Below are 20,192 nucleotides of genomic sequence, written 5' to 3'. Positions count from 1 at the left end.
CCCTGTAATTTCTCGCTCCTGCCCAGATGTGCACAGCAACCGAGGCCGGTACAGTGTTATGTATTCTTGACAAGTACCGGTCATACATCAGCGTCATTTCTCAAGTATGCATGTCCTGAACACTATCGGCTGCTGTGCACATTCAGGCAGGAGCGCAAATTACAGGAATTATTTGTTGAATGGGGGGCAGAGCAGCACAACTGAAATGAGCCCATTGAAACCAATGATCGCTAGTCAGTGTTGGACAATTTTTTTTTGGGGGGGGGGGGGGGGGCGCTTGGTGACTGCAGGACTAGGGCACTGGAAAGTACAAATCCGGCCCTGTATATATACATACACCAGGTAGTAGCATAGCGAGCGCTACGAACTTATGCCTGCTAATTGGCAATGGCACTCATTCTGCCCTGAGCCCTTGCGGGCTCGTAGCGCTCGCTATGCTACTCTAATAAGGCATGTTAACATTGATAAGGTGTGATATTTGAGTTATCACAGTTTAGTGAATCAAGCCCTATCAACGCTTTGAGCTTATTTTAAGTGCTGGCGGTTTTAAAATGCGCTTTAAAAATGCTAGTGCAATGATTGTCAATGTGAGTGTTCTCACATGAGCATCGAGCTTTCTTACCAATCGTAAATGCGGGTCCTGCACCATTTCCTGAGCCTTTGCACTTCAATGCAAGGTATAGGAAAATCGATAAGCGCTTGGAAAATCGCTTGACTTTTGTGATCACGTTTCTTCACAAAGTACATTACTGATATTCAGTTCCAGGTCAAAAAGTTCACTTCCTAAATGTCTGCAGGAAGAAGAGATCAAATCACCGAATAAAAGCGCTTACAAAAGCACTTATAAAAATTGCAAATTGCTTACAAAGTGCAGGGGAAATAACTTTAAAAAGTGCTCACAAAAGCGCCTAGCGCTTGCGATATCGCAAGCGATTTATAATATGAATTAGGCCTAATACTTATAGCCATAGAACCTGAACAAGCATGCAGTAGATCATGTGTTTCTGACATTATTGTCAGATCTGACAAGATTAGCTTCATGCTTGTTTCTGGTGTTATTCAGACACTACTGCAGCCAAATAGATCAGGGCTGTCGGGCTACTGGTATTGTTTAACAGGAAATAAATATGGCAGCCTCCATATCCCTTTCATTACAGTTGTCCTTTAAATAACTCTGTGTTTGACTTCCTGGCTGGGGGCCTGGAAGCTTTTGAGGGTTGGCTGTTACTTTGGGATTCTGTGATCGAAATGTGTGCCTTATGATGCATTTCGATATGACATATTCGATATGACATACCAAACGCATCACAAAGAGAGAAACCCTGTGTGTGTAATTCCTCATCTTAGTAGCTAAGCATTGCTGCAGACTAGAGCTTGTATTTTACAGTCAGGACATTTTGAATCAGGATAATACCATTTATTGGCTCATTTAAAAAATTGAAAACAGTAAGCTCTCAGCTCGTAAGGCTTTCTCAGACTCTATTCCTATTGAGTAACAATGTTAGACCATTAAGGCTGGTTTCACAGTGGGACATTAAAGTCCCACGTTACAGCAGCCAGTAACGCAGCCTAACTCACAGCACTGTAAAATCAATGTGCTGTTCACAGTGCACACGTTGCGTTAGGGTATAACGCTGCACGTTAAATGAAAGTGCAGCATGCTGTAAGTTATACCCCTATATAGCTGCGTAGACTGCTTGCACATGCTCAGTGACTAGCCACATGGCTAATTAATATTCACTGCACTGTGGTGACTGGTGGTGGGACTCCTAGTGTTGTCCGGATCATGAACGAATCGTTCATTTGATCTGGATTTTTTTGTGAGTCGAATCATCCGGATCATCACAATGAAAGATTCGGTTCACAGTGGATGTCTGTCTGGAAGAAACAGGAACATACAGAATGTACAGTGCAGGGAAAGTCCTGTCCTGCTAGTCATTTCACCCCCAGTCTGCTTCCCTAATAAAATGATTCAAATGATTCGGTTCAAAGATCCGGATCTTTTCAATGATCCAATTCGAATGATCCGAATCCTTAAAAAGATCCGGACTTCCCATCACTATCCTGGAGCGGCTGCTTTGAGAGCCGCATAACGCGGCTCAATCTGACGTACAACTTCAACACCACCACGCATTGCGTTAGGGGCACGTTATGCGACCTTAACGTCTCCTTAAAACTCAACATCTTGGTGTGAAAGTAGCCTTAGTTAGAAGGCGGTAGAGATTTTTTTTTTGCAAATGTGTCATCCGTATACATTAATTACAAGGGCTCTTGCAAGCAATGTGACGTATTTATGGCAAATAGATAAGACCCTTGGATTACTTAATGCCTACATAGACTGGAGAGTTTTTTTTACAGACCCTATCCTGTTCAGTGTAAGCTCATGGAGCCTGGAAACTGGTTAACTGTGTGTTATTGAGCAGGGAGGCACAGTGATTTCCGGGGGGTGGGGCGAAGGGGCCCAGCCTCCCCAAGTGTAGCACCGCCACTGTCAAGCCGTCTGCGCCTGCACAGTAGCAAGGACCTGATTGGGCCATTTTTCTTTCTGCTGAAGCCCAAGCAAGTTCCTTTAGGGTCCTGGTGGCTTAACAGCTTAGTGGAAGAAGATGGGGAATCCAGAGGCCTCCCCTTTCCAAGGCAATTATCTAAGTATCTGGCACATCCCCCCCCCCCCCCCCCCCACACACACACACACAGTTTTACTTTAGGCTGTGTTCCAACTTGAGCTGAGGATGGACATTTTTTTTTTGTCCGTTCTCAGCAAATTGCTAAACTGACAGTGAATGCATCTATTTTATAAATAGTAGCCATTTACACTTTTCACTCTGGAGCGGATCCATGGGATCTGTAACGGTAAGCGGGACTCACTTCTGTGCAGCCCCCCGATAATTCCAGGCAGGCAGATGCGTTCCCCCATACAGTGTTGCCAACTTATCCTTTTAAGTATGGACACATACAGTGGGATGCAAAAGTATGGGCAACCTTGTTAATTGTCCTGATTTTCTTGTATAAATTGTTGGTTGCCACAATAAAAAATGTCAGTTACCGTAAATATATAATATAGGAGACACACACAGTGATATTTGAGAAGTGAAATGAAGTTTATTGGATTTACAGAAAGTGTGCAACAATTGTTTAAACAAAATTAGGCAGATGTATTTGGGCACCACAAAAAATAAATTAAATCAATATTTAATAAATCCTCCTTTTGCAGAAATTACAGACTCTAAACACTTCCTGTAGGTTTCAATGAGGGTCTGGATTCTGGTTGAAGGTGTTTTGGACCATTCCTCTTTACAAAACATCTCTGGTTCATTCAGGTTTGATGGCTTCCAAGCAGGGATGGTCGTAGTCAGCCAACTTCGCTACGCTGGAACTACGTGTAGTTTTACGCAATTACGCTTCGCCAAAGTACGGCTTCGAAATAAAATATTCGCTTTGTATGCATTTCGTAGACTACGTGTTAAAATATGAAATTACGCGTAGTCCGACTCCGAGCTGAGCTCGGGCTGTGCCGCGCAGGAGGATTTCTCAGGCCCTGCTGGGCCGATTTGCTCACTTTTTTTGCAACACGCAGCTAGCACTTTTCTAGCTGCGTGTGCATTCCGATCGCCGCCGCTCCACGCTCGATCGCCGCGCCGCCCCCCCCCCCCCAGACCCCGTGCGCTGCCTGGCCAATTAGTGCCAGGCAGCGCTGAGGGGTGGATCGGGACTCCCTTAGACGTCCCCTGACATCGGTGACGTTATCCCGCCCCGTCGCCATGGGGGAAGCCCTTCAGGAACGGGATTTCCTGATCAAAGCGGGCGGGGGGATGCCGCTGTACAGCGGCTATCATGTAGCGAGCCCTAGGCTCACTACATTATTTAAAAAAAAAATGTAAAAAATAGTGCTGCGCTGCCCCCTGGCGGTTTCTAATAGACCGCAAGGAGGGTTAATTCCTCTTTAAATGCTTATACCGGGAACTCTTCTATGCGTACATTCCCCTTTCCAATGCATAAATTGGTAAGCATACAACCACACGCGGAAAATTATAATAATTAATAATAATTATAATAATTCCTTTTTTTGGATAGCGCTTTTCTCCTGTCGGACTCAAAGCACTTATGAGGCAGCCACTAGAGCGCACTCAGTAGGCGGCAGCAGTGTTAGGGAGTTTCGCCCAAAGAACTCCTTATTCCTTTTTTTCTTTCTTTGTCTAAATGAGTTAAAGATCAGGTATGCAAGTGACAGTTTCTGTTTGGGATGGGATGGGTCAGACTATAGAATAACCTGCACTGACAATGAATTACAGCCATAAAACATGTTTTTTTTCTGGCAGAAAATGTCTTCTTAGAGTAGAAAAGAGATAAAACAAAATGGCCAATAGTTCATGGATTTTTGTTTTGGCATACTTCAAAGCATATGTCATTCCTTTTTTTCTTTCTTTGTCTAAATGAGTTAAAGATCAGGTATGCAAGTGACAGTTTCTGTTTGGGATGGGATGGGTCAGACTATAGAATAACCTGCACTGACAATGAATTACAGCCATAAAACATGTTTTTTTTCTGGCAGAAAATGTCTTCTTAGAGTAGAAAAGAGATAAAACAAAATGGCCAATAGTTCATGGATTTTTGTTTTGGCATACTTCAAAGCATATGTCATTGAGCAGTGACAATGAAACAGTAAAAATAAAAAATAGATTACACAACAAAAAAGACAATATATACAACTATTTATCTAATCAGTTTATTTTCACCTGTTTTTTATTGGCAAAAACAGGTTTACTTTACGCAAAGACTACGCCAACTGATCCATCCGTTTCCATGGTAATCGACTTTCAGAAAAGTACATTGCTGGTTGTCACAGAGACGCGTTGGCGTCTGCCTTTCCTGTATTGATTCGAAAGAAAGCGACGTCACGATCCACTCCCGTCATGCATTGCGAGAATAAACTCTGAAAGGAGGAGGGTACAAGGGGGCTATTTCGGGGCCGCCATATTGTCACCAAGAGAGAGCCAAACACGGGGACACCGGGTACCAGGCAAGTGAGAAACCGAACAAGACAGGGCAAGGTTTAGTGGAGTCGTCGTAGCTTACATGCACCCGCTCCACCTACTTTGATTGTAGAACAAGCACGGACACGCCTACCGTCGGCCTGCAGTACATCCGACTCGATACAAAATGATGGCTCTCATCTGTTGTTTTTTTTTTTAATTTTTTTATTATTGGTCCGTATTTGTCGTATACCCGGAATCAGCGGGTGTACCGCGGCACTGTACGGCTGGAGTCTGATATGCCTCCAGTTGGAAGCCAGCAGCATCCGGTTTTTGTGCTGTGTTTAGCGATCTGTTCAAAACCCGGTATGTGGACGGGTGATTTTTGTGTGTTGTGGGCTGGAAGGCAGAGCAGAAATTATATACGCTTTGTCCATATTTTGGGCCAAAGCATATTGGTCGTGTAATAGTTTTTGTTTACATTGTGATACTTAGGTGTATTTTATATATTTTGGGTTTTAGTTGTGGTCAAAAACTATTCTTGGTCTAGGTTCACATCTGTGTTTTTTAACGGAACCTGCCGTACGGATCTGGCCATCTGGATCTGGTGAAAAGTGTTTTAGAGCCAGTGTGTTGTAAAACGTCCGTTTTCCATTAGTGCCTATTGCGCTGCAAAACTTTCTGTTTACGTTCCGCTGAGCGAAACGGTCCGGGAAATTAGGTCCTGCAGAATTTTTTTTTTTTTTTGTCTGTTCAGTGGAACAGACAACGGAATTGGTTCCGTTGGCCAAAGCTAATGTGAACCGTGCCTTAAATATATATGGACGCGCCTTTCTTAACTAGATGGACGTTCGTGCAGGTGCCCCAACATCCTGTATGATATAACCTAACTGTCCCTGCTGCGTCATCCACTTTACCTGTCTGTCCGTCTGCTGCTTTTTTTGTACTGCACATGTGCGCAGTACAGACAGCCGTTGGGACGGGAGGTCGGACCAGGGGCGGCCGTATGCACGTGGCGGGCGTGCGGCGTCGGGCACATGCACGCACTAACTGGCGGCGGTAATTTCACTACCTAGAGCCTGTTTTTAAACGGGCTTAGGTAGACTAGTTTCAGCATATTACCGGTCCGGCTACACATTCTGTGATTCTACAATCTTAGTTAAAAATGGCTAATATTTATACTTATGGATTGTTTACCTTGTTCTATTTTAATTCGATTCTGTGTGTTGTGTTTGCATATCTAGAAAAATAGGAATGCTGCGGTGATGTAAAATTGCATCACAGCCCACTGCTGCAATGTGACCCATACAGTGTAGCAGGGCTGTGGAGTCGGTCCGAAAATCCTCCGACTCCTCAGTTTAGGATTACTCCGACTCCTCTAATTTGCATATTACAATTTTGTTGATTAAAAGTATGTAACATGAAATTCGTCTCTTAACTGCCAATGCTTAGGAATTTTACAAGACAACTGAATTGAGAAGAATATGTAGACTACTATATTTATTCCCTTTAGACTAAAACTAGTCCTTGGTAAGAGTACTTGTATAAGGTACAAACCGGAACAAAGAACATCTATCAGGACCTAGGCAATGTAAGTGTGAGTGCATGTAAGAATGATGTGCAGGTACTCTGCAGGGGAATGAGGAGATTCTTCCTCTATTGCACAATCTGAACCAGGTTTATGGGTGATAAACACCTTCCCTGCAGCTCTGTGAGGAGTGCATATGTAGAGTATAGTACTACTGTGTAACAAAGTAAACCTGAGACAGATGAAATTAAAGTTTTATACATACCTGGGGCTTCCTCCAGCCCCCTTCAGGATAATCAGTCCCTTGTTGTCCTCCTCCACCACCCGGATCTTCTGCTATGAGTCCAGGTACTTGAGCCAGTCGGGCGTAGTGCGCATGCACACACTCCGCCGCCAGGAGCATACTACACCTGTGCAGTTGCAGAATGTTCCTGGCTGTAGGAGCGGCACACGGCTGGACTGCGTTGACTGGCTGAATTACCAGGACTCGGAGCAGAAGATCCAGGTGGTGGAGGACAGCGAAGGACTGATTGGCCTGAAGGGGGCTGAAAGAAGCCCCAGGTATGTATAAAACTTTACTTTTCATCCGTCTCAGGTACCCTTTAATTTGTAGTCACCAAACCAAATTTATACACATATAACATAACATAACATATCAAATTATTTGATTTCATGAGCATTTGATTTATAAGTGCATACATTTGCATAAATCCGCATCAATGCAGAATTATTTCCATCTCATTGACCATCTCTATTAGTGACACAGCTACACATCAGGCTTTATTCTTACAGCATCGATGTTATTTAGTATATATAAGAGATTCCTGTGTACATATCATATATACAGTCGCAATCAGATATGTATATCTGACCTTAAAAATACAGGGACTGCTTTATTGAAGCAGCACAAGTAACTAATTTTGATTGGTTTATTTCATTTTTGTGGACTGAGCACAGCTATTTCTGTATATATACATTATTTTTAATGGCTATTATCTGAGAAATAGAACATTTTATCATATTTTCTATTTTAATTACAGTTACAAATTCATTAGGAGTCGGAGTAGGTGCATTTTTTTCCGACTCCGACTCCAGGCACCCACAATTGCTCCGACTCCACGACTCCAACTCCACAGCCCTGCAGTGTAGTATAGAGAACATAGACTTTTATTATTATTATTAATAATTAGATTTATATAGCGCCAACATATTACGCAGCGCTGTACAATAAATAGGATTACAGACAATGACAGAACAATACAGGTGATATATACAATACAATAACATTTCTATAGCGCTTTTCTCCCATTGGACTCAAAGCGCTCAGGCTCTCTCAGGTTCAGTAATTGGTAGTAGGATGGTAGTAAACAACAAAAGTTATATTTCTGCAAATACCAAACTGAACAGGTGGGTTTTCAGTCTGGATTTAAACACGTCCAGGGATGGAGCTGTCCTGATCTGTTGAGGTATGGAGTTCAAAAACGTAGGGGCAGCATGACAGAAGGCTCTGGGACCAAAAGTTTTCAAGTGGACTAGATGGACTAGTCAAGTATGACTAGATAATTAGAACCTGTGGATCTGAGAATGCGGGTATTGCTACGCAGCTACAACATATCTTTCATGTATCCAGGGCCCAGATTATTCAGGGATTTAAATGTCAGTAGGCCGACCTTGAATAGGACCCTCCATTCTATAGGTAGCCAGTGAAGGGAGTGCAGGACTGGCGTTTTGTGGCAGTGACAGGGTTGGTTGGTTAGCAGTCTGGCAGCAGTATTCTGTATCAGCTGTAGGCGGTATAAGACCTTTTTTGGAAGGCCAGTGTAGAGAGCATTGCAGTAGTCCAGTCGGGAGGTAATGAAGGCACGAACTAAAGTTGGTAGATCTTCTGGGGGGATGGGGTGCATGATTTTTGCGATGTTCTTAAGGTGAAAATAGAATGATTTCACCACAGCAGAGATGTGAGTTCTGAAGTTTAAATCCCCATCAATTATAACTCCCAGGCTACGCACAAGATCAGAGCTGCGTAGATCCGTGCCTCCTATACCCAGTGGTGAAGACTGCAAGTTAAGTTGTTTTGTTGTCATGCGCTGCCCTCCGATCAGAAGGACTTCAGTTTTGTTTTAGACAATAGATACAATACAGGTAATAGCAATAAGATACACAACACAATGCAGATAGTAGTACAATGCCATATCATAAACTGGAGTGGTAGTGGTAAAAATTACAAGTTCCAAATTCTGGGTAACGCGCATCCGATGTGGCATCTGGCATTGCATAAAAATGTGTTTCATGTATCACAATCAGAAATTGTAGTACAACATTCAGTGTTTGTGTCCAAAATTTTCAAGAAACACATACTACATTAGCAGCAGTTCCCCTTAGTAAACCGGTGGCCTTCTAGAATACACAACCTGACTACCGGTTCACATATCTGCTTCTTCCTAGGCCAAAAGCAGTCAATTTAAACTATCAACTATAGACTTGTGGGAGTCAGTAGTTGAACGGAAAGAGTTTAATACAGCACTGCATTGAGTCAGAATCCTGTGATGATTGTTTCACAGTTATGATCAAGCATCTGGACCATTTATTTATTTTTTATTTTATTTTTTTTAGTCTCGATGAACAGCAGTATATTTACAGTAGAGTCTGTTATCCGGTATCATTGGGGGTTGGCTGATGTGTGCTTTCTGGTTGCATGAGACTCAATGTTAAAAATAGGCTTAGCTAATACAGTACTATATGCCACTCTGTATACATGCCATGAAATGTTATAATACACGAATTGAATGTTTATTAGCCTCGAGTGACCTAAGGAACCCAGTCTTTAGAGTACCCGAGGTGGATATAGATTATAGGACACAGAGGCATGTTCTCTGCCTAATGACATGGCTGTGTGTCCTTCTGGTGCTGCTGCCAGTCCCCCCGAGCTCTGCTGTACCCCCAAAAACTATAGACAAACTGATTGTCGGTAGCCTCCTCTTTATCTCCGGCTGTCAATCACTTCACTCCCCCCACATCACTCCCCTGCCTCCACCAATGTGCTCCCAAGCATCTGTCACCTCACTCCCCGCCTACTCCAATCAGCAGCTAAGTCGTGACCCAGGAAGTACTTCCGGGTCGTGGCCATCTTGTATTCGTCTGCCAGTGGACTTCTCAGCTGCAAACATACTAGGAGCAAACAGTTTGTGTCAGTTTGCTAATGTTTACTAAAAGTATCTGATAAACGGCACCACAGAGAGCGGTGTGGAGCAGCAGAGATGCATTCGGGAGGTGGAGTGGAGCAGGTAGTGTGTGTGTATATATGTATGTATGTATATATACACATACACACAGTGCTGCCAATAATTATTCATATTCCGGGTAAATTTTGACTTAAAGAGGAACTCCAGCCTAAACAAACATACTGTCATTAAGTTACATTAGTTATGTTAATTAAAATAGATAGGTAATATAATCTCTTACCCACACTGTTTTAAAAGAACAGGCAAATGTTTGATTTCATGATGGCAGCCATTTTTTTGGTTGAAAGGAGGTGAACAGGGAGCATGAGACACAGTTCCAACTGTCCTGTGTCCTGAGCACCTCTCCCAGTTGCTAGGCAACGTGAATAACAACATAGGAAATCCCATCCTGCTCTGCACAGCATCAGGGAAAAAAAGCCCGGGCTTTTTTCCTTTGATGGGTGGAGCTTAGCTAAAAATGATGCTTTGGTAAGAAAAACAGAGTTCTGATGCTGTAAAACTGTTAAAGAAACACCAAGCCTTTTCAGTTCTGCTGAGTAGATTTAGTCCGGAGGTTCACTTTAAAGTTTCTTTTATTCAACCAGCAAGTCCATATTTTGACGGGAAATGACATAGGTGTCTCCCAAAAGATAAGACAATGTACAAGAGGCATTATTGGGGGGAGGGGGGGGGACGCTTCTTAGCTTTTGAATGAAAACAGAGGCGCCAGCAGGATAAAAAATGCCAATTAAAACCAAATAAAATAAAATGTGGGCGGCACTGGTGGATATGCCTCCCCTACAGAAATCAGTCAACCACTGTAGATGGTCAAAATGTAAATTTTTATTCAATTTCAAGCTCCCAAGAAAAACAATCTGCAACGCGTTTCACGGGACACAAGCCCGCTTCATCAGGCAAAACACATAAAAAGCAGGAGCAACTGAAAACAAAAGGAAATATAAAAAATAATAAAAACAGGGAAAAATGCATACAACAAGTGCAAAAAACAATGTGCAAAAAGCAATGACCCATCATGATCCAACATAGGACCACTAAGTTCAAGTTAACAACACAATCCGACCGTATCATATTAGCTTCTAAGTAACCAAAGACACATATAAATAAAAAACGAATATAGCTGGTCAATTCTTTAACAATTATCGCTGGTATACTTTCTTTCATGTTATCAAATGAGTAATACTTCACATTTAATCCATCACTAAAATCGTTGGCAAATAGAGAAAATATTGTTTGGGCTAGGTTTATTACAAAGGCCAATTGTATATCCATATGCATGTACACATCCATATATATATACACACATACACATATACACATATATATATACACACATACACATGTGTGTGTATGTGTGTATGTGTGTATATATATATATGGATGTGTACATGCATATGGATATACAATTGGCCTTTGTAATAAACCTAGCCCAAACAATATTTTCTCTATTTGCCAACGATTTTAGTGATGGATTAAATGTGAAGTATTACTCATTTGATAACATGAAAGAAAGTATACCAGCGATAATTGTTAAAGAATTGACCAGCTATATTCGTTTTTTATTTATATGTGTCTTTGGTTACTTAGAAGCTAATATGATACGGTCGGATTGTGTTGTTAACTTGAACTTAGTGGTCCTATGTTGGATCATGATGGGTCATTGCTTTTTGCACATTGTTTTTTGCACTTGTTGTATGCATTTTTCCCTGTTTTTATTATTTTTTATATTTCCTTTTGTTTTCAGTTGCTCCTGCTTTTTATGTGTTTTGCCTGATGAAGCGGGCTTGTGTCCCGTGAAACGCGTTGCAGATTGTTTTTCTTGGGAGCTTGAAATTGAATAAAAATTTACATTTTGACCATCTACAGTGGTTGACTGATTTCTGTAGGGGAGGCATATCCACCAGTGCCGCCCACATTTTATTTTATTTGGTTTTAATTGGCATTTTTTATCCTGCTGGCGCCTCTGTTTTCATTCATTACGTGATCATCCACCTGGTGGATAGGTGTGTACACCTTTTTCTTCTATACAGAGAGCGACTTTTTAGCCTGAGCGGGGACAGGCCTAATCTCCCCGACTGTGCTATAAGTGGTTGCCTGAACGCGGCAACCCACACTTGTGAGTATATCTCTACTCTTTTACTTTGACACCAACTGTTTATACTATATTACACTATCGGGGGCTCTCGATTGTTCTTTTCTTCTCTCCCCGCTTCTTAGCTTTTATTTACATTTGAGCAAAAAGGGTCCAGTCCAAAATTATTCATACCCTTCACAAACTGTCACAGTCTGGAAAAATACAAAGTTCTATACCAGGGGTCTACAAATGTTTTTGGGTGAGGGCCGGTACAATATACTTCAGGCTGCTGGGGGGCCGGAGTATACATAAGCTGATGTAGAGGTCTTTGCGGGCCAGACAGTGAAGCATACCCAGGTGACAACCTGCAGTCCAATTGGACAGCAGTGTCACCTGATGCAAAATTTGATTGGAAACCAGCAAAATTACTGCTTTCTGGCTTCCATGTGGATGGTTGATGCCAGCACTGCTATTCCATATGCGGACCACCAATATTTAACAATAGAGCTGACCTCATCTATAAGTAATACATTTACTGTGTGGAGGGCCGGTAAAAAAGCCTCTGGGCCACATTCGGCCTGCGGGCCTAATGGTGGCCAGACATGGTACAATTTTTTTTCATATAATCTTACCATTTCTATGTAATATAAGGGAACTGCCTACATTATCCTTTCAGTATATTCACTTAATTTACCCATATACTACATAGAAATGGTACAATTGTATGAAAAAATTGTACCATGTATGGCCACCATTAGTTTGAGGACCACTGTTCTATACCTTTCCAAATAGTCAAAGCTGTTCTAGAGCATCCAAATTACCCTGATTAATTAGGAACAGCTTTTTTCATCATCTCAACAGGTGAAAAACAGTAGCTCTCTGCAGTTGGTTTGTGGACAGTCATGGCTAAGACAAAGGATCTTAGTGAGGACCTGCGGCTGCGCATTGTGGCTGCTTACAAGTCAGGAAAGGGCTACAAGGCCATTTCTAAATGTTCTCAAGTTCAAGTGGCTACAGTGCAAAGTAATATTAAAAAATGCAAGATGTTCCACACTGTGGAAAATCTCTGAGGACGTACTCAGAAGCCAAAAGTGACACCTATGCTGGCCAGGCGGATAGTGAAAGAGGTGAAAAAGATTCCAAGGATCACCACCAAGGCCAACCTGGTAAATCTGGGCATTGCTGGTGGCAATGTCTCAAGGCAGGCAATCCAATGGACACTGCACACTGCTGGGTTCCACGAATGTAGACTGAGGACGCCACCTCTCCAGATAAGGCACACAAAAGCTCACTTGGCCTTTCCAAATGCATATCTGGATAAAAAAGAAGAAGACTTCTGGTCTTCTGTGTTATTGAATTCTTCGGTCACAATTTTTCCTTCATTTGGCGTAAAAAGAGAAGCCTTCAACCCAAAGAACACCATCCCCACTGTCAAATATGGTGGTGGGAACCTAATGCTTTGAGGGGTGTTTTTCAGCTAATGGACCAGGGAACCTAATCGCTGTAAACGACACCATGAAAAAAAGAGCAATAGATGAGGATTCTCAATCTCAACATCATTAGGCAACCTGCAGAGAAACTTGGCCTTGGGCACCAGTGCACATTTCAGCATGACAATAAACCAAAACACAGCAAAACTGGTGAAGAAATGGTTAGCAGACAACAGCATTAATGTTTTGGAGTGGCCCATCTAGAGTCCTGACTTGAATCCAATTGAGAATCTGTGGAAGGAGTTAAAGATCAGGGTGATGGCAAGAATACCCTCTAACCTGAAAGATTTGGAGCTTGTTGCTAAAGATGAATGATCAAAAATACCTGTGGAGACATGCAAAAAGCTGGTCTGCAATTATAAGAAGCAATTGATAGCTATAATAACCAATAAAGGTTTTTCTATTGATTGAGAAGGGTATGAATAATTTTGGACTGGACACTTTTTGCTCAAATGTAAATAAAAGCTGATATTTTTTTTCCCCACAATAATGCCTCTTGTACACTGTCTTATTATCTTTTGGGAGACACCTATGTGATTTCCCATCAATATTGTGATAAAGTTCATTATTTTCTGTAATGTGCTGATAAACATTAGGCTTTCATATATTTTAGATTCAAATACACACAACTGAAGTAGTTCAAGCCTTTTATTGTTTTAATATTGATGATTTTGGCATACAGCTCATGAAAACCCACATTTCCTATCTCAAAAAGTTAGCATATTTCATCCGACCAATAAAGGAAAAGTGTTTTTAAAACAAAAAAGTCAACCTTCAAATAATTGTTCAGTTATGCACTCAATACTTGGTCGGGAATCCTTTTGCAGAATTGGCTGCTTCAATGCGGCGTGGCATGGAGGCAATCAGCCTGTGGCACTGCTCAGGTGTTATGGAGGCCCAGGATGCTTCGATAGCGGCCTTAAGCTCATCCAGAGTGTTGGGTCTTGCGTCTCTCAACTTTCTCTTCACAATATCCCACAGATTATCTATGGGGTTCAGGTCAGGAGAGTTGGCAGGCCAATTGAGCACAGTAATACCTTGGTCAGTAAACCATTTACCAGTGGTTTTGGCACTGTGAGCAGGTGCCAGGTCGTGCTGAAGAATGAAATCATCTCCATAAAGCTTTTCAGCAGATGGAAGCATGAACCCACTTTTGAACCAGAAACAGCGGCAGAAGCGCCTGGGCTACAGAGAAGCAGCACTGGACTGTTGCTCAGTGGTCCAAAGTACTTTTTTTGGATGAAAGCAACTTTTACATGTCAATCGGAAATCAAGGTGCCAGAGTCTGGAGGAAGACTGGGGAGAGGGAAATGCCAAAATGCCTGAAGTCCAGTGTCAAGTACCCACAGGCAGTGATGGTCTGGGGTGCCATGTCAGCTGCTGGTGTTGGTCCACTGTGTTTTATCAAGGGCAGCGTCAATGCAGCTAGCTATCAGGAGATTTTGGAGCACTTCATGCTTCCATCTGCTGAAAAGCTTTGGAGATGATTTCATTTTTCAGCACGACCTGGTACCTGCTCACAGTGCCCAATCCACTGGTAAATGGTATTACTGTGCTCAATTGGCCTGCCAACTCTCTTGACCTGAACCCCATAGAGAATCTGTAGGATATTGTGAAGAGAAAGTTGAGACACAAGACCCAACACTCTGGATGAGCTTAAGGCCGCTATCGAAGCATCCTGGGCCTCCATAACACCTGAGCAGTGCCACAGGCTGCTTGCCTCCATGCCTTGCCGCATTGAAGCAGTCATTTCTGCAAAAGGATTCCCGACCAAGTATTGAGTGCATAACTGAACATAATTATTTGGAAGGTTGACTTTTTTTTGTTTTTTAAAAACACTTTTCTTTTATTGGTTGGATGAAATATGCTAATTTTTTGAGTAGTGAAGTAGTTCAAGCCTTTTATTGTTTTAATATTGATGATTTTGGCATACAGCTCATGAAAACCCAAAATTCCTATCAAAAAATTAGTACATCATGTAAAGGTTCTCTAAACGAGCTAATAACCTGATCATCTGAATCAACTAATTAACTCTAAACACCTACAAAAGATTCCTGAGGCTTTTAAAAACTCCCAGCCTGGTTCATTACTCAAAACAGCAATCATGGGTGATGCTACGTACACACATGCGACAACGATCGTTCGTTAAGAACGACGAACGAACTTTTAATTGATGAAAGAACGACCTAAGTAAAGGTAGTTTTAAAATGTGTGTAACGATCTGATCGTTAGAACGAACGTTACATCACAGAAAGCAACTATTGCGCCTGCGCATAAAAATGAGAAGTTCCATGGAGAAATAGTGAAATGCGCATGTCAAGCCTAGTACGAACGATCGTTTCCAACGATGTACTACTTTTGCAAACGATCGTCGTTGGTTAAAATCCGCCGAGACAGAACTTTCTTTTGTAGCGATTTGGCTCGTTCGTCGTTTGCCTTAATAGTCGGTGGTTCGTTTTTTGTAACGATCGTCGTTGGTAAAGATCGGGGAACGATCGTTACAAACGACTATAGTCGCATGTGTGTACGCACCTTTAGACTGCCGACCTGACTGCTGTCCAGAAGGCCATCATTGACACCCTCAAGCAAGAGGGTAAGACACAAAGAAATTTCTGAACGAATAGGATGTTCCCAGAGTGCTGTATCAAGGCACCTCAGTGGGAAGGAAAAAGTGTGGCAGAAAACGCTGTACAACGAGAAGAGGTGACCGGACCCTGAGGAAGATTGTGGAGAAGGACTGATGCCAGACCTTATGGGACCTGCGGAAGCAGTGGACTGAGTCTGGAGTAGAAACATCCAGAGCCACCGTGTACAGGCGTGTGCAGGAAATGGGCTACAGGTGCCGCATTCCCCAGGTCAAGCCACTTTTGAACCATAAACAGCGGCAGAAGCGCCTGACCTGGGCTACAGAGAAGCAGCACTGGACTGATGCTCAGTGGTCCAAAGTACTTTTTTCGGATGAAAGCAACTTTTGCATGTCATTCGGAAATCAAGGTGCCAGAGTCTGGAGGAAGACTGGGGAGAGGGAAATGCCAAAATGCCTGAATTCCAGTGTCAAGTACCCACAGACAGTGATGGTCTGGGGTGCCATGTCAGCTGCTGGTGTTGGTCCACTGTGTTTTATCAAGGGCAGGGTCAATGCAGCTAGCTATGCTATGCTAGCCTCCATGCCACGCCGCATTGAAGCAGTCATTTCTGCAAAAGGATTCCCGACCAAGTATTGAGTGCATAACTGAACATAATTTGAAGGTTGACTTTGTTTTAAAAACACTTTTCTTTTATTGGTCGGATTAAATATGCTAATTTTTGGAGATCGGAATTTTGGGTTTTCATGAGCTGTATGCCAAAATCATCAATATTAAAACAATAAAAGGCTTAAACTACTTCGAGTTGTGTGTTTTGAATCTAAAATATATGAAAGTCTAATGTTTATCAGTACATTACAGAAATTAATGAACTTTATCACAATATGCTAATTTTTTGAAAAGATCCTGTATAAATAAACACATCAAAGGATAATTGAAGGGATAGGGAGGCTGCCAAATTTTTTCCTTTCAAACAATACCAGTTACCTTGCTATTAGGGATACAACACAATAACATTTCTATAGCGCTTTTCTCCCATAGGACTCAAAGCGCTTAGGCTCTCTCAGATTCAGTAATTGGTAGTAGGACAGTGTTCTCCCCAGAATTTTTTCCCAGCCGGGTGGCATAAAAAATTAGCCGGGTGGGGTGCGAGGGGGAATTCAGGACTAGCGCTTCCATAAGGGCAAACTGAACCATTGCCCCCAATTGCAGTGCAGCTCTCCCCTCAGGTGGTTCCTGGACATCGTTGCAGGAAGCAGATGGGAATGTAAGCTCTGGGTCCCTGGTTCGAATCCCAGCCAGGGCACTATCTGCAAAAGAGTTTGTATGTTCTCTCCGTGTCTGCGTGGGTTTCCTCCGGGCTCTCCGGTTTCCTCCCACATTCCAAAAACATACGGATAAGTTAATTGGCTCCCCCTAAAATTGGCCCTAGACTACAGTACTTACACTACATAATATAGACATATGGCAATGGTAGGGATTAGATTGTGAGCTCCTTTGAGGGACAGTTAGTGAAAAGATATATATAATACACTGTACAGCGCTGCGTAATATGTCGGCGCTATATAAATACTAAAATAATAATAATAATAATCTGTAGGATGTACCAAATGGTGATGGAGAGGCATGTGAAATCATAGCCTTTTAGGTTGTGCTGTTCCCTGCAAAAGCCGTTGCAGTTTAGCTTTAAGGGGATCAGCAGCATCTGGCAGCTGTGATCACCGTAACTAAAGGTGCCCATTAACAGTACAATTTTTCCCTCAGATTCGATCTTTCAACACAATTTTTATGTTCAGATCCATAGAAAAATGTGCCTTATGTGGCGTAAATCGATGTGAAACAATTCTTTGGTCATTTTGCAAAAGGGGGGGGGGGAAATATTGATCCAAAAGTTTGATTTTATGATTGAATTGTAATGTAAAACCTTCTTAAATTGATCTGTTAATGGGAACTATCGATAACTGCCATCAGATTAGTTTTGATCATTCAAATGGCATAGAAAGATCGAATCTGAAAGATAACTTGTACTGTTAATGGGCACCTTAAAACAAATGTGCAGAGCCTTCTGTCTCTGTAGCAGGACTGACATAAGATAAGGAATCAGCCATGCTGTCACACAGTGATATATACTCTGCAGTAGCATAGTGTGCCCTTTCCACTCCATTCCTGTAATTTATTGTTCCTGACTGACAAAAAGTAAACATAAAAGAATCCCAGGAATGCAAAGGAGGGAGCACACTATACAGACTATAAGTATATACTGTATACTACCATGTACTGCTGGGCTGCAACTAATGGTTATCTCCCCCAGCAGTCTGCAAACGTTTCAATACACTCTCTGCCGCTGGATGAGGAGAGCTGTGTGTGTCCCGCCCCTGTTCATTAATATTCACTGCTCTGCCCGTCTCCTCTGCAAGCAGGGCTCATGACCGAGAGCTGCCAGTGTCCCGCCCCTGTTCATTATTATTTACTGCTCTGCTCGCCTCCTCTACACACAGGGCTCAGGACCGTCCCTGTTCATTATTATGCACTGCTCTGCCCGCCTCCTCTGCACACAGGGCTCAGGACCGAGAGCTGCGAGTTTCCCGCCCCTGTTCATTATTATTCACTGCTCTGCCCGCCTCCTCTGCACATGCTGGCTGCTAATAGAATGTGACAGCGAGCAGCAGCCGGGCGGGAGCCCGGGCGGAGCCGGGCGGAGCGCCCACTTAAATGGGCTTGGGGAGAACACTGTAGGATGAAGTATTCACACAACAAAAGTTATAATTCTGCAAATGCCAAACTGAACAGGTGGGTTTTCAGTCTGGATTTAAACACGTCCAGGGATGGAGCTGTCCTGATCTGTTGAGGTAGGGAGTTCCGAAACGTAGGGGCAGCATGACAGAAGGCTCTGGGACCAAAAGTTTCCAAGTGGACTCTGGGTATGACTAGATTATTACAACCTGTGGATCTGAGAATGCGCGGATTGCTACACAGCTGCAACATATCTTTCATGTATCCAGGGCCCAGATTATTCAGGGATTTAAATGTCAGTAGGCCGATCTTGAATAGGACCCTCCATTCTGTAGGTAGCCAGTGAAGGGAGTGCAGGACTGGCGTTATGTGGCAGTGACAGGGTTTGATGGTTAGCATTCTGGCAGCAGTATTCTGTATCAGCTGTAGGCGGTACAAGACCTTTTTTTGGAAGGCCAGTGTAGAGAGCATTACAGTAGTCCAGTCGGGATGTGATGAAGGCATGGACTAATGCTGCATACACACTGGCGACTATGGTCGTTTGAAACAGCTCATTAACGATCGTTCCGCCGACAATCGGGGAAAGAACTTTACCCAACGATCATTAACACGAACGACAAAAGAACGACATCGAGAAGATGGAAATATCCAACCTGACGGATCATATCTACCGACAATCGTTACAAAACTATAGTGTGTACAGACATCGGCCGAGAACGATCGTTACAAGGGCCAATGCGCCTGCGTTGAATTCTGCCCAGCTTTAGTACTTCCTTTGTAGCGCGGCCGTAAAGATTGTTACATTGCTCATTTCAATTAAACTTTTGTTTTCAAGTTAACAATCATATATTTGTATCTATTGTAACTCCATGTCAGTGTTTTTTATTTTTATTTTATATAAATATGTACGCAACATTTCCTTCTGATCGTTCTTTTCTGCGAGAACTATCGTTAAAATGTGTATGATGATCGTTGCATACCAATCTTTCCAATATCGTTCGTCTGGTAACTATCGTTCTTTGCAAACGATAGTTATCGCAAGTGTGTACGAAGCATAAGGTTGGCAGATCTTCTGGGGGGATGAGGTGCTTGATTTTTGCAATGTTCTTCAGGTGAAAATAAGATGATTTCACCACAGCAGAGATTTGAGTTCTGAAGTTTAAATTCCCATCATTTAGAACTCCCGGGCTACGCACATGATCGGAGCTGCGTAGATCCGTGCCTCCTATTCCCAGTGATGAAGACTGCAAGTTAAGTTGTTTTGTTATCATGCTCTGCCCTCCAATCAGAAGGACTTCAGTTTTGTCCGCATTTAGTTTCAGCCAGTTGTCATTCATCCATTGCTGTAGTTCACGTAAGCAGGGATGATCAATGAGATGCAAATATTTCTGAGTATGTGCAAATGTTTATGCAACTATAGGCAGCTTGAAAATTGACCAAGTTCCGCCCTGGATTAAATTCTTTTTTTTTTTTTTTTTTAAGCTGCATATATTTGCATATAAATTTGCATAAACTCAGAAATATTTCCATCTCATTGATCATCCCTACTGGCTATCCTGCTGATCCTATG

At 42.5% G+C, this 20,192-nt stretch overlaps 1 protein-coding gene across 1 annotated transcript in view; it reads left to right on the top strand.

The window, feature by feature from the left end:
- Positions 1 to 4,841: 4,841 nt before the first annotated feature.
- The window catches only part of FZR1 (fizzy and cell division cycle 20 related 1), a gene marked incomplete at its 3' end in the record, with an annotated part of 132,991 nt that continues 117,640 nt past the window's right edge, over positions 4,842 to 20,192 (top strand). Inside the window, exon 1 of the mRNA XM_068264898.1 lies at positions 4,842 to 5,020. The remainder of the gene's footprint in view (positions 5,021 to 20,192) is intronic.

The sequence above is a fragment of the Hyperolius riggenbachi genome, unplaced genomic scaffold (assembly GCF_040937935.1).
Source record: "Hyperolius riggenbachi isolate aHypRig1 unplaced genomic scaffold, aHypRig1.pri scaffold_209, whole genome shotgun sequence".
NCBI classification, from domain to species: Eukaryota; Metazoa; Chordata; class Amphibia; order Anura; family Hyperoliidae; genus Hyperolius; species Hyperolius riggenbachi.
Note: the sequence above shows the minus strand (reverse complement) of the source record. Positions and strands in the feature narration are given on the sequence as shown.